The following is a 19,707-nucleotide window of genomic DNA, read 5'->3' as shown; positions in this document are numbered from 1 at the left end:
AGATATACTTGTTGAACGTGTTACATTTTTTTTTTTTACTTTGTACAGAATAAGTTATTCATAAACATTAGAAACTGCTTATATGTTACCAAAACGTGAAAGTAATTTATTTTACTCGAGAATGAATAAACACTTTCAGATACAATCTCTTGTATAGCATCAATTCTGTTTATTTATTTGTGTATTATTATTATTACGTTCGATTCTTCACGAAGAGGGTTAAGGGAAGAAACTCGTAGACGACTGAGATAACTACCATACTTGGGTTTGTAAAGGTATTAACGTGGGCCTAGGATTATTAGTAATATGAATGAAGTAATCCTACATCAATACTGAAAAATGTTCAGGAAATGTGGCAAACTCTGTATTGATTTAGTTTGGCATTTCATGATGGAGACGAATTCGTGACTCGTTTGCTTTGGCAAAGTTTTGATATAAGCATACAACAACAGGTGAAATGTTACCTTATTAACGTAATCCGTCTCTTTCTTTCTTTTTACTCCCTTGGGGAATCTAAAAATTGAACAAATTTCTCTCCCCGACTGATGATTGCTGTCGATCACGAAACGCTGCACCATTTTCAATGCGTATGCATTACTGAAGATGACCACATGCAGTTTGTTTAGAACCAGCGTGTGTATTGACATGGTAACGTAACGTCACACATCGGTACTATATAAACATGCGTTTCACCATTTATGAAAAATGTTTTATTGATTATGCGTGGCACTCTTTAGGCTTTCGTTAGTATATATTTTTTGTATTTTGTTTTTTTAATTTGATGGTGAGTTATTTAGATACTTTTATTCATGCTGGGCATACATACTCTAGTCTGAAAACTGATTTTTGTAATTATAATTTCTGGTGAGGTGCCTTGATATTTGTCAGTCAAGATTTCTAACATGACGTGTTCTCTGTCGGATTTTTGTTTTAATACTACTTAGCTGTTGTTGCCAAGTTAATTTTGAGCTATACCTTAAACCTAGAAAGTTTGCTATGTTATTATCTGGACGAGAATACTGTTTAGGTAAAGTTGTGTTTATTTTTACTTGTTTTAATAGACTATAAATTGCATTATTTGTGTCTTGTGTATGTCGATTTTAATTCTTCATTTGTTGCAAAATAGTTCTGTGTTATATAAAAGTAGCTGTATGTTGTATGCTACTGTTGTTGAATTTGAGATACTCTTCCAGTTGGCAACTTCATCTGCGAACTTTTGAACAGAAACATAAATTTGGGTTCTTAGAGGCATTGTGCTAACACACTTGATAAACAGCGTAGGACACGGTAACTACCTTTACTTGTGGGATACCTACTTCTAGAATGAAGTACTTTGAGTAAGTGCTTTCCACCTTTACTCTGGTGCTCCTATGATCCAGGAAGTTTAACAACCAAGGAATGGTTTCATTGAGGAGTCCTATTTTCAACAATTGGTATTGTAAACCGCTATGTCCGTTGCACGCCGTCTGTATGTGACAGTATTTCTTCTTACATGAATTGACGAGTTGCTTTTTTTCAGTAAGCCTAGTTAAGTGATCCGTTGTTTGGCTGGATGTACGAAATCCATGTTGAACCTCAGGTAATTTTTATAACATTTCTAAAAATGCCAGTAGTCTGCTGTTTATTTTTTCTAATAATTTTCTAATCAACTGATTATACTGATAATGCTATAATTATCTGAAGTATTTGCTGGTTTTTCCTACTTAGAAAACATACGAACATCTGCCTGTTTCCAAGTTGCTAGTGTATGGCCTGATTTTAGCGATAGATTAAACAGTGCCGTGAAATGATTGAAAAAATGTTTTTAGAAGCGCAGTTGTTAAGTAATATATTTTGTTATATTTTGAGGCTTTCTCTCAAAGTATTCGGCTTTCATGCACTCTGAGATTCTAGAACAGTACTTACTAATTCTTGTGCAAGTTTTTGCTTCTGTTAATATACCTTTCAGTAAGCCTTTGTCCAAATGTTCAGAGTAGCTTTGCCAAGTTTATTTTTACAGTTATATTTGTCAGAATACATTTAGTTATTTTAAATTTAAAGAGAGATCAAAGATAGCCCATCTAGGTGTGTTATCACTATCAGCGTTTTCAGCAACATTAAATGATATGAAATACTTCAAAATGTTTATGGAGTACAAGCTTAACATATCACTCGTATGAGTACAATCACTTGTGTGTATCGATGTACTGTCATTTAATGGAATAGTATCAGACCATTCCAGATACTGCAACAATTTTCTTCTGTTTTAGTTTGTAGTTTTGCATCCAAAACTGGTACGTTTGCTGTTGAGGTTGCCTCTTATTATATAATTTACTTATGTGATTTAATACTTTTGAATAAAGTGGTATCTATAGAAATCTATGGTGTGCAGTAGATTCTCCCTGGAGGTATTCTTTTATGTTTAATACACCCATCGGGAGGAATGTTTACTAAAATGAAGTAAATACGTCAAATTCAAATACAAGTCAACAATTTTCAGTAACTAATTTTTATGCAGTTTATGGGCAGTTGGTAAATTTAGTTTCAATGTAGCAAGGTGCAAAATATATCTTATGTAAATAAATATTATTTCATATTTGATATTCTCAACAAATACAGTATATTTTGTGAGCAATTAGCTAACTCACCCACAAAGCTTAAACACAGACTCCTGTAATTTCTTATCTGAAGACATGCGATCAGCCAGACTCGGACAACGTCTGTGCTACAACCGATAATATAATATAACTGATCAACTGTCACAGATAGCGCGGATGGTGTTGAGCTTTCGCTACTCTAACTGTAACTCGGTCAGTTGTAAAAAATATAAAATTATTCAGATATAAGTTGTACTTCTTTTTCAAGTTGTGATGAATATTAATGTTCTTAAACTTTCAACTTCTTGTGTGATATACTGTACCTATGCTCAAGCATAATATTTCTCTTCCTCGCAGGGAATGGTTACCAACTGCAAACAGTGTTAAATGTAAATAATATGGTAAAGGATTGTTACAAAGTATGAACTACCCGCATAGCCCGCCAGAGAGCGTTAACTACACACAACAGATAGTGGCTCCAATAGGAACCTATATAACCCTATATTTTTCTAAAACCTTATGGAGTGAAGGTAATTGTGATGATAATTTTGTTACCATACGTGACGTCTATCAAGAAAACAACTCCTTGCGGACACTATGTGCTGAAAGTAATGCTGTCGAAAATTACGTTGATACAGAGTTCCAGTCACTTTTACATTCCATTCACCTGGGTTTCTGGACACCTAACAAGTATATAAAATGGAGTCCTTTCACCATCGGATTTAAAATAGTTGCAGGTGAATGTTTTTATCCTAAACTCTAAAATACTTCCTCTCTATTTGAGAAATAAACAATCGTCACTGTTAAAACTGTATCACTTCTTATACATTAGAGTATAGCTATCTTAGCAACAGGTAATACATTAGATTATAGTTATGTTAGTAAAGGGTAATACATTAGAGTATAGCCATGTTAGTAACAGGTAATACATTAGAGTATAGCTATGTTAGCAACACGTAATACGTTAGAGTATAGATACGTTAGCAACAGGTAATACGTTAAAGTATAGCTATGTTAGTTACAGGTAATACATTAGAGTATAGCTATGTTAGCAACAGGTAATACATCAGAGTATAGCAATGTTAGTAACAGGTAATACATTAGAGTATAGCCATGATAGTTACAGGTAATACATGAGAGTATAGCTATGTTAGTAACAGGTAATACGTTAGATTATAGTTATGTTAGTAACGGGTAATACATTAAAGTATAGCCATGTTAATAACAGGTAATACATTAGAGTATATACATGTTAGTTACAGGTAATACATCAGAGTATATACATGTTAGTTACAGGTAATACATCAGAGTATAGCTATGTTAGTAACAGGTAATACATCAGAGTATATACATGTTAGTTACAGGTAATACATCAGAGTATAGCTATGTTAGTAACAGGTAATACAGTAGATTATAGTATTGTTAGCAACGGGTAATACATTATAGTATAACTATGTTAGTAACAGGTAGTACATTACAGTACAGCTATGTTAGTAAGAGGTAGTACATTAGATTATAGTTACGTTAGTAACGAGTAATACATTGTGTATAGCCATGTTAGTTACAGGTAATACATTAGAGTATAACCATGTTAGTTACAGGTAATACATTGGAGTATAGTTATGTTAGTAACAAGCGATACATTAGAGTAAAGCCATGTTAGTAACAGGTAATACATTAGAATATAGCTATGTTAGTTACAGGTAATACATTAGAATATAGCCATGTTAGTCACAGGAAATACAATAGAGTATCGCCATGTTAGATACAGGTAATACATTAGAGTATATCCATGTTAGTTACAGGTAATACATGATAGTATAGCAATGTTAGTAACAGGTAACACATTAAATTATAGTTATGTTAGTAACGGGTAATACATTAGAGTATAGCCATGTTAGTAACAAGTAATACATTAGAGTATAGCCATGTTAGTAACAGGTAATACATTAGAATATAGCCATGTTAGTAACGGGTAATACGTCAGAGTATAGCTACGTTAGCAACACGTAATACGTTAGAGTATAGCTATGTGAGCAACAGGTAATACGTTACAGTATAGCTATGTTAGTTACAGGTAATACATCAGAGTATAGCCATGTTAGTAACAGGTAATACATTAGAGTATAGCCATGTTAGTAACAGGTAATACATTAGAGTATAGCCATGTTAGTAACAGGTAATACGTAAGATTATAGTTATGTTAGTAACGGGTAATAATTTAGAGTATAGCCATGTTAGATACAGGTAATACATTAGAGTATAACCATGGTAGTTACAGGTAATACATTACAGTATAGCCATGATAGATACAGGTAATACATTGCAGTATAGCCAAGTAGTTACAGGTAATACATTAGAGTATATCTACCTTAGTAAGAGATAATACATTAGATAATATCCATGTTAGTTACAGGTAATACATTAGAGAATAGTTATGTTAGTAACGGGTAATACTTTAGAGTATAGCCATGTTAGTAACAGGTAATACATTAGAGTATAGCCATGTTAGTAACAGGTAATACATTAGAGTATAGCCAAGTTAGTTACAGGTAATACATTATAGTATAGCTATGTTAGTAATAGGTAATACATTAGAGTATAGCCATGTTACTAACAGGTAATACATTAGATTTTAGTTATGTTAGTAACGGGTAATACATTAGAGTATAACCCTGTTAGTCACAGGAAATACATTAGAGTATAATGTATACTATAGTATAATGGTTATAGTATAACCAAGTTAGTTACAGGTAATACATTACAGTATAGCCAAGTTAGTTACAGGTAATACATTACAGTATAGCCAAGTTAGTTACAGGTAATACATTAGAGTATAGCCAAGTTAGTTACATGTAATACATTAGAGTAGAGCTATGTTAGCAATAGGTAATACATTAGAGTTTAGCTATGTTACCAACAGGTAATACATTAGAGTATAGCCATGTTAGTAACAGGTAATACATTAGAATATAGCCATCTTTAATAACAGTTAATACATGAGAGTATAGCCATGCTAGTAACGGGTAATACGTTAGAGTATAGCCAAGTTAGTTACAGGTAATACATTAGACTACAGCCATGATAGTTACAAGTAATACATTAGAGTATAACAAAGTTAGTTACAGGTAATACATTAGAGTATATTTATGTTAGTATCAGGTAATACATTAGAGTATAGCTATGTTAGTAACACTTAATACATTAGATTATCGTTATGTTAGTAACGGGTAATTCATTTCAGTATAGCCATGTTAGTAACATGTAATACATTAGAGTATAGCTATGTTAGCAACAGGTAATACATTAGAGTATAACCATTTTAGTTACAGGTAATACATTAGAGTATAGCCATCTTAGTAACAGGTAATGCATTAGAGTATAGCCATGTTAGTTACAGGTAATACATTAAAGTATAGGCATGTTAGTATCAGTTAATACATTAGAGTATAGCTATGTTAGCAAAAGGTAATACATTAGAGTTTAGCTATGTTACCAACAGGTAATACATTAGAGTATAGCCATGTTAGTAACAGTTAATACATGAGAGTATAGCCATGATAGTAACGGGTAATACGTTAGAGTATAGCCAAGTTAGTTACAGGTAATACATTTGACTACAGCCATGTTAGTTACAGGTAATACATTAGAGTATAACAAAGTTAGTTACAGGTAATACAGTGGATAATAGTATTGTTAGCAGCGGGTAATACATTATAGCATAACTATGTTAGTAACAGGTAGTACATTACAGTACAGCTATGTTAGTAAGAGGTAGTACATTAGATTATAGTTACGTTACAAACGAGTAATACATTGTGTATAGCCATGTTAGTTACAGGTAATACATTAGAGTATAACCATGTTAGTTACAGGTAATACATTACAGTATAGCCATGATAGATACAGGTAATACATTGGAGTATAGTTATGTTAGTAACAAGCAATACATTAGAGTAAAGCCATGTTAGTAACAGGTAATACATTAGAATATAGCTATGTTAATAACGGGTAATACGTCAGAGTATAGCTACGTTAGCAACACGTAATACGTTAGAGTATAGCTATGTGAGCAACAGATAATACATTAGAATATAAATATGTTAGTTACAGGTAATACATTAGAGTATAACCAAGTTAGTTACAGGTAATACATTAGAATATAGCCCTGTTAGTTACAGGTAATACGTTAGAGTATAACTATATTAGTAACAGGTAATACATTAGAGTATAGCCATCTTTAATATCAGTTAATACATGAGAGTATAGCCATGCTAGTAACGGGTAATACGTTAGAGTATAGCCAAGTTAGTTACAGGTAATACATTTGACTATAGCCATATTAGTTACAGGTAATACATTAGAGTATAACAAAGTTAGTTACAGGTAATACATTAGAGTATAACCAAGTTAGTTACAGGTAATACATTAGAGTATATAAATGTTAGTATCAGGTAATACATTAGAGTATAGCCATCTTAGTAACAGGTAATACATGAGAGTATAGCCATGTTAGTAACAGGTAATACATTAGAATATAAATATGTTAGTTACAGGTAATACATTAGAGTATAACCAAGTTAGTTACAGGTAATACATTAGAATATAGCCCTGTTAGTTACAGGTAATACGTTAGAGTATAACTATATTAGTAACAGGTAATACGTTAGAGTATAGCCATGTTAGTAACGGGTAATACGTTATGGTATAGCCATGTTAGTAACGGGTAATACATTAGAGTATAGTTATGTTAGTAACAGGTAGTACTTTAGAGTATAGCTATGTTAGTAACAGGTAGTACGTTAGAGTATAGCTATGTTAGTAACAGGTAGTACATTAGAGTATAGCTAAGTTAGTAACAGGTAGTACATTATTGTATAGCTATGTTCATAACTGGTAATACATTAAAGTATAGCTATGTTGGAAACAGGTAATACATTAGAGTATAGCCATGTTAGTAACAGGTAATACATTAGAGTACAGCCATGTTAGTTACAGATAATACATTAGAGTATAGCTATGTTAGTAACAAGTAATACAGTAGATTATAGTGATGTTAGCAACGGGTAATATGTTAGAGTATAGTTATGTTAGCAACGGGTAATACGTTAGAGTATAGTTATGTTAGTAACGGGTAATACGTTAGAGTATAGCCATGTTAGTAACGGGTAATACGTTATGGTATAGCCATGTTAGTAACGGGTAATACATTAGAGTATAGTTATGTTAGTAACAGGTAGTACTTAAGAGTATAGCTATGTTAGTAACAGGTAGTACGTTAGAGTATAGCTATGTTAGTAACAGGTAGTACGTTAGAGTATAGCTATGTTAGTAACAGGTAATACATTAGAGTATAGCTATGTTAGTAACTGGTAATACATTAGAGTATAGCTATGTTGTAACAGGAAATACATTAGAGTATAACCATGTTAGTTACAGATAATACATTAGAGTATAGCCAAGTTAGTTACAGGTAATACATTAGACTATAGCCATGTTAGTAACAGGTAATACATTAGAGTATAGCTATGTTAGTAACAGGTAATACATTAGATTATAGTAATGTTAGTAATGGGTAATACATTAGAATATAGCTATGTTAGTAACAGGTAATACCTTAGAGTATAGCCATGTTAGTTACAGGTAATACATGAGAGTATAGCCATGTTAGTATCAGTTAATTCATTAGAGTATAGCTATGTTAGCAATAGGTAATACATTAGAGTTTAGCAATGTTACCAACAGGTAATACATTAGAATATAGCCATCTTTAATAACAGTTAATACATGAGAGTATAGCCATGCTAGTAACGGGTAATACGTTAGAGTATAGCCAAGTTAGTTACAGGTAATACATTAGACTATAGCCATGTTAGTTACAGGTAATACATTAGAGTATAACAAAGTTAGTTACAGGTAATACATTAGAGTATAACAAAGTTAGATACAGGTAATACATTAGAGTATAACCAAGGTAGTTACAGGTAATACATTAGAGTATATTTATGTTAGTATCAGGTAGTACATTAGAGTATAGCTATGTTAGTAACATTTAATACATTAGATTATCGTTATGTCAGTAACGGGTAATTCATTTCAGTATAGCCATGTTAGTAACAAGTAATACATTAGAGTATAGCTATGTTACCAATAGGTAATACATTAGAGTATAGCTATGTTAGCAACAGGTAATACATTAGAGTATAGCCATGTTAGTAACAGGTAATACATTAGAATATAGCTATGTTAGTTACAGGTAATACATTAGAGTATAACCAAGTTAGTTACAGGTAATACATTAGAGTATATTTATGTTAGTATCAGGTAGTACATTAGAGTATAGCTATGTTAGTAACATTTAATACATTAGATTATCGTTATGTTAGTAACGGGTAATTCATTTCAGTATAGCCATGTTAGTAACAAGTAATACATTAGAGTATAGCTATGTTACCAATAGGTAATACATTAGAGTATAGCTATGTTAGTAACAGGTAATATATTACATTATAGTTCTGCTAGCAATGGGTAATATATAAGAGTATAGCCAAGTTAGTTACAGGTTATACCTTAGATAAAAGCCAAGTTAGTTACAGGTAATACCTTAGATTATAGCCAAGTTAGTTACAGGTAATACATTAGAGTATAGCTATGTTAGTAACAGGTAGTACATTAGAGTATAGCTAAGTTAGTAACAGGTAGTACTTTATTGTATAGCTATGTTCGTAACTGGTAATGCATTAGAGTATAGCTATGTTGGAAACAGGTAATACATTAGAATATAGCCATGTTTGTTACAAGTAATACATTAGAGTATAACCATACTAATTACAGGTAATACATTAGAGTATAGCTATATTAGTAACGGGTAATACGTTAGAGTATAGCCATGTTAGTAACGGGTAATACGTTATGGTATAGCCATGTTAGTAACGGGTAATACATTAGAGTATAGTTATGTTAGTAACAGGTAGTACTTTAGAGTATAGCTATGTTAGTAACAGGTAGTACATTATTGTATAGCTATGTTCGTAACTGGTAATGCATTAGAGTATAGCTATGTTGGAAACAGGTAATACATTAGAGTATAGCCATGTTAGTAACAGGTAATACATTAGAGTACAGCCATGTTAGTTACAGGTAATACATTAGAGTATAGCTATGTTAGTAACAAGTAATACAGTAGATTATAGTGATGTTAGCAACGGGTAATATGTTAGAGTATAGTTATGTTAGCAACGGGTAATACGTTAGAGTATAGTTATGTTAGTAACGGGTAATACGTTAGAGTATAGCCATGTTAGTAACGGGTAATACGTTATGGTATAGCCATGTTAGTAACGGGTAATACATTAGAGTATAGTTATGTTAGTAACAGGTAGTACTTAAGAGTATAGCTATGTTAGTAACAGGTAGTATGTTAGAGTATAGCTATGTTAGTAACAGGTAGTACGTTAGAGTATAGCTATGTTAGTAACAGGTAGTACATTATTGTATAGCTATGTTCGTAACTGGTAATACATTAGAGTAAAGCTATGTCAGTAACAGGAAATACATTAGAGTATAACCATGTTAGTTACAGATAATACATTAGAGTATAGCCAAGTTAGTCACAGGTAATACATTAGACTATAGCCATGATAGTTACAAGTAATACATTAGAGTATAACAAAGTTAGTTACAGGTAATACATTAGAGTATATTTATGTTAGTATCAGGTAATACATTAGAGTATAGCTATGTTAGTAACACTTAATACATTAGATTATCGTTATGTTAGTAACGGGTAATTCATTTCAGTATAGCCATGTTAGTAACATGTAATACATTAGAGTATAGCTATGTTAGCAACAGGTAATACATTAGAGTATAACCATTTTAGTTACAGGTAATACATTAGAGTATAGCCATCTTAGTAACAGGTAATGCATTAGAGTATAGCTATGTTAGGAATAGGTAAAACATTAGAGTATAGCCATGTTAGTTACAGGTAATACATTAAAGTATTGGCATGTTAGTTACAGATAATACATTAGAATATAGCCATGTTAGTTTCAGGTTATACATTGGAGTATAGCCATGTTAGTTGCATGTAATACATTAGAGTAGAGCTATGTTAGTAATAGGTAATACATTTAAGTATAGCCATGTTAGTAACATTTAATACATTAGATTATCGTTATGTTAGTAACGGGTAATTCATTTCAGTATAGCCATGTTAGTAACATGTAATACATTAGAGTATAGCCATGTTAGTAACAAGTAATACATTAGAGTATAGCTATGTTACCAATAGGTAATACATTAGAGTATAGCTATGTTAGCAACAGGTAATACATTAGAGTATAGCCATGTTAGTAACAGGTAATACATTAGAATATAGCTATGTTAGTTACAAGTAATACATTAGAGTATAACCAGTTAGTTACAGGTAATACATTAGAATATAGCCCTGTTAGTTACAGGTAATACATTAGAGTATAACTATATTAGTAACAGGTAATATATTACATTATTGTTCTGCTAGCAATGGGTAATATATAAGAGTATAGCCAAGTTAGTTAAAGGCTATACCTTAGTTAAGAGCCAAGTTAGTTACAGGTAATACCTTAGATTATAGCCAAGTTAGTTACAGGTAATACATTAGAGTATAGCAATGTTAGTAACAGGTAGTACATTAGAGTATAGCTAAGTTAGTAACAGGTAATACATTAAAGTATAGCTATGTTGGTAACAGATAATACATTAGAGTATGGCCATGTTAGTAACAGGTAATACATTAGAGTACAGTTTTGTTAGTAATGGGTAATACATTAGAATATAGCCATGTTTGTTACAAGTAATACATTAGAGTATAACCATGCTTATTACAGGTAATACATTAGAGTATAGCTATATTAGTAACGGGTAATACGTTAGAGTATAGCCATGTTAGTAACGGGTAATACGTTATGGTATAGCCATGTTAGTAACGGGTAATACATTACAGTATAGCCATGTTAGTTACAGGTAATACATTAGAGTATAACCATGTTAGTTACAGATAATACATTAGAATATAGCCATGTTAGTTTCAGGTTATACATTGGAGTATAGCCATGTTAGTTACAGGTAATACATTATAGTATAATGTATACTATAGTATAATGGTTATAGTATAACCATGTTAGTTACAGGTAATACATTACAGTGTAGCCATGTTAGTTACAGGTAATACATTACAGTATAGCCATGTTAGTTACAGGTAATACATTAGAGTATAACCATGTTAGCTACAGATAATACATTAGAATATAGCCATGTTAGTTTCAGGTTATACATTGGAGTATAGCCATGTTAGTTACAGGTAATACATTATAGTATAGCCAAGTTAGTTACAGGTAATACATTACAATATAGCCAAGTCAGTTACATGTAATACATTAGAGTAGAGCTATGTTAGTAATAGGTAATACATTTGAGTATAGCCATGTTAGTAACAGGTAATACATTAGAGTATAGCTATGTTAGTAACAGGTAATACATTAGATTATAGTAATGTTAGTAATGGGTAATACATTAGAATATATCTATGTTAGTAACAGGTAATACCTTAGAGTATAGCCATGTTAGTATCAGTTAATTGATTAGAGTATAGCTATGTTAGCAATAGGTAATACATTAGAGTTTAGCTATGTTACCAACAGGAAATACATTAGAGTATAGCCATGTTAGTAACAGGTAATACATTAGAATATAGCCAAGTTAGTTACAGGTAATACATTAGAGTATAACAAAGTTAGTTACAGGTAATACATTAGAGTATAACAAAGTTAGATACAGGTAATACATTAGAGTATAACCAAGTTAGTTACAGGTAATACAAGTTAGTTACAGGTAATACATTAGAGTATATTTATGTTAGTATCAGGTAGTACATTAGAGTATAGCTATGTTAGTAACATTTAATACATTAGATTATCGTTATGTTAGTAACGGGTAATTCATTTCAGTATAGCCATGTTAGTAACAAGTAATACATTATAGTATAGCTATGTTACCAATAGGTAATACATTAGAGTATAGCTATGTTAGTAACAGGTAATATATTACATTATAGTTCTGCTAGCAATGGGTAATATATAAGAGTATAGCCAAGTTAGTTACAGGTTATACCTTAGATAAAAGCCAAGTTAGTTACAGGTAATACCTTAGATTATAGCCAAGTTAGTTACAGGTAATACATTAGAGTATAGCTATGTTAGTAACAGGTAGTACATTAGAGTATATCTAAGTTAGTAACAGGTAGTACTTTATTGTATAGCTATGTTCATAACTGGTAATACATTAAAGTATAGCTATGTTGGTAACAGATAATACATTAGAGTATAGCCATGTTAGTAACAGGTAATACATTAGAGTACAGTTATGTTAGTAATGGGTAATACATTAGAATATAGCCATGTTTGTTACAAGTAATACATTAGAGTATAACCATACTAATTACAGGTAATACATTAGAGTATAGCTATATTAGTAACGGGTAATACGTTAGAGTATAGCCATGTTAGTAACGGGTAATACGTTATGGTATAGCCATGTTAGTAACGGGTAATACATTAGAGTATAGTTATGTTAGTAACAGGTAGTACTTTAGAGTATAGCTATGTTAGTAACAGGTAGTACATTATTGTATAGCTATGTTCGTAACTGGTAATGCATTAGAGTATAGCTATGTTGGAAACAGGTAATACATTAGAGTATAGCCATGTTAGTAACAGGTAATACATTAGAGTACAGCCATGTTAGTTACAGGTAATACATTAGAGTATAGCTATGTTAGTAACAAGTAATACAGTAGATTATAGTGATGTTAGCAACAGGTAATATGTTAGAGTATAGTTATGTTAGCAACGGGTAATACGTTAGAGTATAGTTATGTTAGTAACGGATAATACGTTAGAGTATAGCCATGTTAGTAACGGGTAATACGTTATGGTATAGCCATGTTAGTAACGGGTAATACATTAGAGTATAGTTATGTTAGTAACAGGTAGTACTTTAGAGTATAGCTATGTTAGTAACAGGTAGTACGTTAGAGTATAGCTATGTTAGTAACAGGTAGTACGTTAGAGTATAGCTATGTTAGTAACAGGTAGTACATTATTGTATAGCTATGTTCGTAACTGGTAATACATTAGAGTAAAGCTATGTCAGTAACAGGAAATACATTAGAGTATAACCATGTTAGTTACAGATAATACATTAGAGTATAGCCATGTTAGTTACAGGTAATACATTACAGTATAGCCAAGTTAGTTACATGTAATACATTAGAGTAGAGCTATGTTAGTAATAGGTAATACATTTGAGTATTGCCATGTTAGTAACAGGTAATACATTAGAGTATAGCTATGTTAGTAACAGGTAATGCATTAGATTATAGTAATGTTAGCAATAGGTAATACATTAGAGTATAGCCATGTTAGTGTCAGTTAATTCATTAGAGTATAGCCATGTTAGCAATAGGTAATACATTAGAGTTTAGCTATGTTACCAACAGGTAATACATTAGAGTATAGCCATGTTAGTAACAGGTAATACATTAGAATATAGCCATTTTAATAACAGTTAATACATGAGAGTATAGCCATCTTAGTAACAGGTAATACATGAGAGTATAGCCATGTTAGTAACAGGTAATACATTAGAATATAGCTATGTTAGTTACAGGTAATACATTAGAGTATAACCAAGTTAGTTACAGGTAATACATTAGAATATAGCCCTGTTAGTTACAGGTAATACGTTAGAGTATAACTATATTAGTAACGGGTAATACGTTATGGTATAGCCATGTTAGTAACGGGTAATACATTAGAGTATAGTTATGTTAGTAACAGGTAGTACTTTAGAGTATAGCTATGTTAGTAACAGGTAGTACGTTAGAGTATAGCTATGTTAGTAACAGGTAGTACATTATTGTATAGCTATGTTCGTAACTGGTAATACATTAGAGTAAAGCTATGTTAGTAACAGGAAATACATTAGACTATAGCCATGTTAGTTACAGATAATACATTAGAGTATAGCCATGTTAGTTACAGGTAATACATTATAGTATAATGTATACTATAGTATAATGGTTATAGTATAACCATGTTAGTTACAGGTAATACATTACAGTATAGCCATGTTAGTTACAGGTAATACATTAGAGTATAACCATGTTAGTTACAGATAATACATTAGAATATAGCCATGTTAGTTTCAGGTTATACATTGGAGTATAGCCAAGTTAGTTGCATATAATACATTAGAGTAGAGCTATGTTAGTAATAGGTAATACATTTGAGTATAGCCATGTTAGTAACATTTAATACATTAGATTATCGTTATGTTAGTAACGGGTAATTCATTTCAGTATAGCCATGTTAGTAACATGTAATACATTAGAGTATAGCCATGTTAGTAACAAGTAATACATTAGAGTATAGCTATGTTACCAATAGGTAATACATTAGAGTATAGCTATGTTAGCAACAGGTAATACATTAGAGTATAGCCATGTTAGTAACAGGTAATACATTAGAATATAGCTATGTTAGTTACAAGTAATACATTAGAGTATAACCAAGTTAGTTACAGGTAATACATTAGAATATAGCCCTGTTAGTTACAGGTAATACATTAGAGTATAACTATATTAGTAACAGGTAATATATTACATTATTGTTCTGCTAGCAATGGGTAATATATAAGAGTATAGCCAAGTTAGTTAAAGGTTATACCTTAGATAAGAGCCAAGTTAGTTACAGGTAATACCTTAGATTATAGCCAAGTTAGTTACAGGTAATACATTAGAGTATAGCTATGTTAGTAACAGGTAGTACATTAGAGTATAGCTAAGTTAGTAACAGGTAGTACTTTATTGTATAGCTATGTTCATAACTGGTAATACATTAAAGTATAGCTATGTTGGTAACAGATAATACATTAGAGTATGGCCATGTTAGTAACAGGTAATACATTAGAGTACAGTTATGTTAGTAATGGGTAATACATTAGAATATAGCCATGTTTGTTACAAGTAATACATTAGAGTATAACCATGCTAATTACAGGTAATACATTAGAGTATAGCTATATTAGTAACGGGTAATACGTTAGAGTATAGCCATGTTAGTAACGGGTAATACGTTATGGTATAGCCATGTTAGTAACGGGTAATACATTACAGTATAGCCATGTTAGTTACAGGTAATACATTAGAGTATAACCATGTTAGTTACAGATAATACATTAGAATATAGCCATGTTAGTTTCAGGTTATACATTGGAGTATAGCCATGTTAGTTACAGGTAATACATTATAGTATAATGTATACTATAGTATAATGGTTATAGTATAACCATGTTAGTTACAGGTAATACATTACAGTGTAGCCATGTTAGTTACAGGTAATACATTACAGTATAGCCATGTTAGTTACAGGTAATACATTAGAGTATAACCATGTTAGCTACAGATAATACATTAGAATATAGCCATGTTAGTTTCAGGTTATACATTGGAGTATAGCCATGTTAGTTACAGGTAATACATTATAGTATAGCCAAGTTAGTTACAGGTAATACATTAGAGTATAGCCAAGTTAGTTACATGTAATACATTAGAGTATAGCTATGTTAGTAATAGGTAATACATTTGAGTATAGCCATGTTAGTAAGAGGTAATACCTTAGAGTATAGCCATGTTAGTTACAGGTAATACATGAGAGTATAGCCATGTTAGTATCAGTTAATTCATTAGAGTATAGCTATGTTAGCAATAGGTAATACATTAGAGTTTAGCTATGTTACCAACAGGTAATACATTAGAGTATAGCCATGTTAGTAACAGGTAATACATTAGAATATAGCCATCTTTAATAACAGTTAATACATGAGAGTATAGCCATGCTAGTAACGGGTAATACGTTAGAGTATAGCCAAGTTAGTTACAGGTAATACATTAGACTATAGCCATGTTAGTTACAGGTAATACATTAGAGTATAACAAAGTTAGTTACAGGTAATACATTAGAGTATAACAAAGTTAGATACAGGTAATACATTAGAGTATAACCAAGTTAGTTACAGGTAATACATTAGAGTATATTTATGTTAGTATCAGGTAGTACATTAGAGTATAGCTATGTTAGTAACATTTAATACATTAGATTATCGTTATGTCAGTAACGGGTAATTCATTTCAGTATAGCCATGTTAGTAACAAGTAATACATTAGAGTATAGCTATGTTACCAATAGGTAATACATTAGAGTATAGCTATGTTAGCAACAGGTAATACATTAGAGTATAGCCATGTTAGTAACAGGTAATACATTAGAATATAGCTATGTTAGTTACAGGTAATACATTAGAGTATAACCAAGTTAGTTACAGGTAATACATTAGAGTATATTTATGTTAGTATCAGGTAGTACATTAGAGTATAGCTATGTTATTAACATTTAATACATTAGATTATCGTTATGTTAGTAACGGGTAATTCATTTCAGTATAGCCATGTTAGTAACAAGTAATACATTAGAGTATAGCTATGTTAGCAACAGGTAATACATTAGAGTATAGCCATGTTAGTAACAGGTAATACATTAGAATATAGCTATGTTAGTTACAAGTAATACATTAGAATATAGCCATCTTTAATAACAGTTAATACATGAGAGTATAGCCATGCTAGTAACGGGTAATACGTTAGAGTATAGCCAAGTTAGTTACAGGTAATACATTAGACTATAGCCATGTTAGTTACAGGTAATACATTAGAGTATAACAAAGTTAGTTACAGGTAATACATTAGAGTATAACAAAGTTAGATACAGGTAATACATTAGAATATAGCCCTGTTAGTTACAGGTAATACATTAGAGTATAACTATATTAGTAACAGGTAATATATTACATTATTGTTCTGCTAGCAATGGGTAATATATAAGAGTATAGCCAAGTTAGTTACAGGTAATACATGAGAGTATAGCCATGTTAGTATCAGTTAATTCATTAGAGTATAGCTATGTTAGCAATAGGTAATACATTAAAGTTTAGCTATGTTACCAACAGGTAATACATTAGAGTATAGCCATGTTAGTAACAGGTAATACATTAGAATATAGCCATCTTTAATAACAGTTAATACATGAGAGTATAGCCATGCTAGTAACGGGTAATACGTTAGAGTATAGCCAAGTTAGTTACAGGTAATACATTAGACTATAGCCATGTTAGTTACAGGTAATACATTAGAGTATAACAAAGTTAGTTACAGGTAATACATTAGAGTATAACAAAGTTAGATACAGGTAATACATTAGAGTATAACAAAGTTAGTTACAGGTAATACATTAGAGTATATTTATGTTAGTATCAGGTAGTACATTAGAGTATAGCTATGTTAGTAACATTTAATACATTAGATTATCGTTATGTTAGTAACGGGTAATTCATTTCAGTATAGCCATGTTAGTAACAAGTAATACATTATAGTATAGCTATGTTACCAATAGGTAATACATTAGAGTATAGCTATGTTAGTAACAGGTAATATATTACATTATAGTTCTGCTAGCAATGGGTAATATATAAGAGTATAGCCAAATTAGTTACAGGTTATACCTTAGATAAGAGCCAAGTTAGTTACAGGTAATACCTTAGATTATAGCCAAGTTAGTTACAGGTAATACATTAGAGTATAGCTATGTTAGTAACAGGTAGTACATTAGAGTATAGCTAAGTTAGTAACAGGTAGTACTTTATTGTATAGCTATGTTCATAACTGGTAATACATTAAAGTATAGCTATGTTAGTAACAGGTAATACATTAGAGTACAGTTATGTTAGTAATGGGTAATACATTAGAATATAGCCATGTTTGTTACAAGTAATACATTAGAGTATAACCATGCTAATTACAGGTAATACATTAGAGTATAGCTATATTAGTAACGGGTAATACGTTAGAGTATAGCCATGTTAGTAACGGGTAATACGTTATGGTATAGCCATGTTAGTAACGGGTAATACATTACAGTATAGCCATGTTAGTTACAGGTAATACACTAGAGTATTACCATGTTAGTTACAGATAATACATTAGAATATAGCCATGTTAGTTTCAGGTTATACATTGGAGTATAGCCATGTTAGTTACAGGTAATACATTATAGTATAATGTATACTATAGTATAATGGTTATAGTATAACCATGTTAGTTACAGGTAATACATTACAGTGTAGCCATGTTAGTTACAGGTAATACATTACAATATAGCCATGTTAGTTACAGGTAATACATTAGAGTATAACCATGTTAGCTACAGATAATACATTAGAATATAGCCATGTTAGTTTCAGGTTATACATTGGAGTATAGCCATGTTAGTTACAGGTAATACATTATAGTATAGCCAAGTTAGTTACAGGTAATACATTAGAGTATAGCCATGTTAGTTACATGTAATACATTAGAGTATAGCTATGTTAGTAATAGGTAATACATTTGAGTATAGCCATGTTAGTAAGAGGTAATACATTAGAGTATAGCCATGTTAGTTACAGGTAATACATGAGAGTATAGCCATGTTAGTATCAGTTAATTCATTAGAGTATAGCTATGTTAGCAATAGGTAATACATTAGAGTATAGCTATGTTAGCAACAGGTAATACATTAGAGTATAGCCATGTTAGTAACAGGTAATACATTAGAATATAGCTATGTTAGTTACAGGTAATACATTAGAGTATAACCAAGTTAGTTACAGGTAATACATTAGAGTATATTTATGTTAGTATCAGGTAGTACATTAGAGTATAGCTATGTTAGTAACAGGTAATATATTACATTATAGTTCTGCTAGCAATGGGTAATATATAAGAGTATAGCCAAGTTAGTTACAGGTTATACCTTAGATAAAAGCCAAGTTAGTTACAGGTAATACCTTAGATTATAGCCAAGTTAGTTACAGGTAATACATTAGAGTATAGCTATGTTAGTAACAGGTAGTACATTAGAGTATAGCTAAGTTAGTAACAGGTAGTACTTTATTGTATAGCTATGTTCGTAACTGGTAATGCATTAGAGTATAG

The sequence above is a fragment of the Tachypleus tridentatus genome, chromosome 13 (genome assembly GCF_004210375.1).
Source record: "Tachypleus tridentatus isolate NWPU-2018 chromosome 13, ASM421037v1, whole genome shotgun sequence".
In the NCBI taxonomy this organism is placed as follows: Eukaryota; Metazoa; Arthropoda; class Merostomata; order Xiphosura; family Limulidae; genus Tachypleus; species Tachypleus tridentatus.
This window is presented reverse-complemented; position numbering follows the sequence as displayed.